We start from the raw sequence: 5,601 nt of genomic DNA, 5'->3' as shown, positions 1-5,601 counted from the left end.
AAAATCAGTGAGGAAATCTGAAGATACCTGAATCCTGATTTTGAGTCTGAGTAAAATGTTTTAACAACAACATCTTCTCATTTTGAAGTTGTTGTGTCTTTTCAAACTAAGCACTCCATAACAATCAAGAAAAGGCCTGGTTAGTAGCAGATGTGGGAGAAAGGAAAAGGGGATTATGGAGAGCAGCAGCACAAACATTTGCTTTACTCAGAGCAGATGGGTAGGAGTTTAGAAAGATTTTTCAATTCTAAGGCCATAATGAAGGTCATAAAACAGTAAAACAGTACAGCTTTTCTTGAAATTTCCAAATTAGAATGCATTTGCCTTCCTTGGTCTATATTGTAGACTGTAATCTTGTAAGCAATAAGTCATTCCTGGTAAGCAAACTGCCCATTGCAAAAATAGACTGCATAGAACTTTTCTAAGAAGTTGTTAAAAATAATGCAAATAATCATATCCAGAGGGAAGAAAATAATGTGAAAAGCTCATACACCAGATTTGGTTTTGTTGATAGAGTATTTCCAAATTAAGAAATTCTTAGTGAAAATAAATCATATCTTTATCTAAGAGGTGGTGCTTCAGTACATACTGCTCCATGCCTCTTCACGTATAAGCAGAATTTAACAAGTTCACCACGATATGACTCTGTCTTGCACTTCAGTGAATTTCTGAGCATTGAGCCTGCTTCTAGAGAACTGCTGTTGAACCACGCAAATATTTAATCAGCCACTAAAGACTGTTAGAAAGTAATATTTAGAGGCAGTATTTTCATTTTGTTTCATAGCACTAAAGAATCAGGGAGGAACATGTTTCTGCAGCATCCTTCAGTTTGATGCAATTTAAATTCTCAGTACTTATTCTTGCAAGTGAGGAAAGATTTAAGGACTAGACTCCAAGATTTTACAAGTTGTAATAAAAAGGATTTTATTTTTCTGTCTTTTATTCAGGCAAGATCTATCAAAGGCAGTGGTGAGTATACTTTTTTCTGAATAACGATAGCAATAGCCATTTCAACTGTCTATACTTTGCTTTTATGCACATATGCATTTAAAATAGTAAAGAGATCTAATACAAAATGGAATAGCATATCATGAAGAGATTGAATGTTTTGAAAAAGGATCATGCGTTTTAGTCATTATGTCAACAGTTCTCAATATACGCATTTGAACATCAGAACATCATCATAGAACAGTAGATTGATTTTAATTTAAATGATACTCTTCTTAGTACATCTTAGATTTAAAACTGGACCTGTGTGAACTCAGATCTCAGTAAACTGTGAGCATTGTTTTAGTTTGTGAAGATCTGCGGGAGAAGGAAAAAAATAAAAAGATATACTAACTACACTCACATGAAGCTATTTTTAAGTATATTGTAAATAACTACAGTGAACCTAACTGTTTATACTTGAATCAAGAACAAAAGGAAAATAGGAAGACTGCAGTGTAAAGAAATTTTGAATGTATGTCAGAACGTTGCTTGAAAACCCTGAAAGATCCAAAAGATTTGATCTGTGAAAGGAAAAGAAAGAGGAAAAGTCAGAAGCCGTTATCGACAGTTAAGATTCAAAAAATTAAAACAGAAGAAAAACACTGGGAGAAAAAATGAGTATGACTGGTTAAAATAAATGGTGATTTTATATGAGCTTTTAATTGCTTCCAGACAAATGCCTTACAGTATATCCTTTAACGTAATCACAACTGTTGGAAAACATCTTTATACCAATTGATCTTTATATCACATAGCAAGAATTCCACCAACATTAGGGTTGCTACAGAATGAGAAAAATATCAGTAAAGCATACCAAATATTGTACAGTTAACCCTAAAAATAAGATGTTTTTCCAAAGATAATTATGATCACACAGAGTACAAAAAGATTCTGTCAACACAGAGGTTAAACTACAATAGTCCCAACATACCACAAATTTTGTCTGATTCATAGCACTCGGAACAGCAGTAAAAGGGCTGTGCTTACATCCATGATTCTCCTTTCTAGGTGGAGAACTGGGAGCACTCTATGCCCAACAATGCTGGATAGACTTGCAGTAAGAAATAAGCATATGTCGTTATCCTGGTTTTGGCGGGGATAGAGTTAATTTTCTTCCTAGTAGCTGGTATAGTGCTGTGTTTTGGATATAGCATGAGAATAATGTTATAACACACTGATGTTTTAGTTGTTGCTAAGCAGTGTTTATATTAAGTCAAGGACTTTTCAGCTTCCCATGCTCTGCCGGCGAGGAGGTGCACAAGAAGCTGGGAGGGAGTACAGCCAGGACAGCAAAACTGGCCAAAGGGCTATTCCATACCATATGACGTCATGCTCAGTATAGAAACTGGGGAGAGTTGGCCAGGGAGCAGCGATCGCTGCTGGGAGGCAGGCTGGGTGTTGGTCAGTGGGTGGTGAGTGGTTGCATCACTTGTTTTTCTTGGGTTTTGTTCCTCTCTCTCTCTCTCTGTCATTGTTTTCCTTTTCATTACAATTTTTTATTATTGTTGTTGTTGTTGTTGTTATTGCTGTTGTTGTTGTTGTTGTTTTATTTCAATTATTAAACTGTTCTTCTCTCAACCCACAAGTTTTCTTACTTTTGCTCTTCAGATTCTCTCCCCCATCCCACCGTGGGGGGAGTGTGAGCGATCAGCTGTATGGTGCTTGGTTGCCAACTGGGGTTAAACTACAACAGTCGTGCAAGAGGAAAACCCTAGGAGAATGTTTTAAAGAAGTATTCCTAAGGTATAATAGCTTTTTCTTGAAATTATATGCTTACATATCATGACATTCTTCAAGGGAGTTGTGACAAATTTACCACTGAAGAAAAAGTTTCCTGCGCTTAGCAAACATGACTGCAGGTTTGGTACCTAATGTCAATGTGAAAGTCCTTAATTTGTAGCAAGAGTGACTTACACAGGTGAAGTTCACAGAAGAATGCATGCAGGATTTGGGGATTTAATATCTAGGGTTGGTGTGTCCTTTTAGGTATGCTATTGAATACACTATGGTTCTGAAGGAGATAGGAAAAGAAGGTGCTTCAAGACCCTTTTGTAGACACGGTTTGTGCAAGGGAGAGAAATACTACCTGCTTGACTTCAACAAATATACAAATCAAACATCTATGTTGGATGAGAATTTCAGTCTTGTTCCTTTTCCACTTCTGCTGCCATTTGCTCTGGAAAGTTTCTTCTGGATTTATATAAAAGTGATGGAATTTGTTTTTTTTATGAACATGAGTTAAAATTCTAGAGCTGTTACAGGTGCTGACATGGACCTGTTTTAAGAACACTGGCTCTATTAATTCTTTTTTTACTGAAATATCTTCATTTTCCTTTGGCTCACTCATTCTTTCTAAAAAGAATGATTTCATTTTTGATTTGACAAGTGAGACTCTTAGGTACCACAGACATAGGGCTCAGAAGCTTTTTGGTCACTACCCTTATGAATAGGGACCTGAAATTCTTAACGGTAAGATAATCATTAGAAAAATCGATAATTGGAAGAGGTCAGGCCTGAGTACTACATTTTGAAAAGTCAAGGTCTTAACATTCTCCAGGCATTTTCTGAGAATAATAGTGTTTCAATGAAACTTGGCTATTCATAGTAAATTAAACTATGGTACCATGTGGTGTTAGTGCTGTGTGCCATGAAAATACGGTCTCGTGTCAAGGCAGAGAATGCTACAAGGAACTCACTCAGAAGCTTTAGCTTTCTCAAACGATCTCAAAATGCAGGTTTCTATGCAGTTTCAAGTTCCATACAACCTGCCCGCTGGTCAGATATAAACGGCAATCAGTCAACATCACTCAATCAGAACTTGTATTTTGCAGAGATAATCCTTATGTAGACTGTTCTGTGGCATCATTAGTTCAGCAGATCTAAGTTGCTTTAGTTCTCCAAGTCCACCAGCTTAGCTTGTATAATTTTGGGGCTCAAAGTAGAAGCGTGTGAGACTAAACAGTCCAACACTAACAAGTTAGACTGAGTGTTTTAAAATATTTTTAAAGTGATGCTTTTAAGAAGCACCTGGATTCCAAGGGTCAGGTAGATATGAAAACCTTCTGTAGAGAAGAAAAAGCAGCACTTTTCTCTCCATTAAAATCTTTCTTGAAATCAAACAGTGTTTGGACACTTTTAAAAACACAATATAGTCAATTATGTCTATTTAGTGCCCACTGAGTTCAGTAAATAGATTACCACTATCTTCAGCAGAATGTTTTTCTGGCTTTTTGTAACCGTTACTCACAGATTTTGAGAGAAAACTGGTCAAACTTTTTGAACTTTGCAGGACAACTGATGTGTATGTTTTAATTCAAGAACAAATCTAGAAATAGATTATAGAAGATTGTGAAATAGCTGGTCTATTAAAGCAACTTTGTGAGAACCTGTGTACTTCCTTTAACTACTTTAGTGTAAGCTGAGTTTTCATCCACTTAAGCTTACATGGTCTGTCCTTCAGAAAGTTACTCTATTTGCTTTTCTTAGATGTAATCAGAACTGTTCTGTGTTTCCCTAATTACAAACACATTTCTTTCTCCATGCAATATCCCTAAGTATGCAGCAACCATCCTCTTGCCAAAGCTTTCTGGCATTTTTATTCCAGTTAGAATCCAAATCTACATTTTTCTGTGAGAAAAGCTGTAGGAAAGACTGTAAACAGGATAATTATGTAGCAATACGGTTTTAAATGCAAGGTTTACTTGCACGTTATTTTGAATGTATGGTTTTTTACTTCCTAATGAGTTGTGGAGATGCAATGCTATTGTTCCTGAAGCGCATATGTGTTTTCATTAACGTAAATTGCAAGAATTCTGTAAGAGATTTTAAACAGAAGGTATGAGGAAGATAAAAAGACGTGCAGAATGTCACAAAAGTTACTCACAATCATTGTAATGGTCTAAAATCTCTAATCTGTGTCAATTTTGTGCGGCCTCCTTTATCTCACCCTGTGGAATAGCTCTGGAAAGGAACCAACGAACCAAAAACCCCATAAGGAATGTAGAGTTTTCTGTGTTCTTTACAGATGCCAGAAGCACCTCATGTTAGAAGATTATTTTCACAGTTTTGGAAAATATTCATAAGCATATTTTCCAGGGGTGAGTTAAGTCAGAGCTCAATCAAGAACTGTCACCAATTTCTGATATTTCGAATGAAAGCCTCCAGTGACATGCTAGAAAATTTTTGCCACAAATTTCCTGGGAGAGTTTTGTAGTCCTCAAGAGAGCTCAAATGTAAGTTAGTGGAAAAGTAGTTGGAGGCTTCCATGTTCTCCTCTTTTGGACGTTATTAAAATATTGATTCATAGGAAGAGAAGAAATCTTGATTGTTACAACATCCATTGCTCATAGAATAAAACTTACTCAGTGTTTTCATCCATGTATCATTTTAAACAACACTCATTTACCTATTAATTAGAGAGATTGAATTGAGTGAACTTCTCATTATCTGTTCCATTTGAAAGGAGAAAAATACAGTAAAACACACTTGAATGTGCATTGTTCAAAGGTGTAAACCAGCTGCTTAAAAGTGTTAGCTCAAATTTTGAAATAATACTCTTTCAAAACATTTAGACTGTTGACTAAACTTGATATATCAAATAAGAACACTCAC

The sequence above is a fragment of the Mycteria americana genome, chromosome 9, assembly GCF_035582795.1.
Source record: "Mycteria americana isolate JAX WOST 10 ecotype Jacksonville Zoo and Gardens chromosome 9, USCA_MyAme_1.0, whole genome shotgun sequence".
NCBI lineage: Eukaryota > Metazoa > Chordata > Aves > Ciconiiformes > Ciconiidae > Mycteria > Mycteria americana.
The sequence above is the reverse complement of the archived record's forward strand: the minus strand, read 5'-3'. Positions refer to the sequence as shown.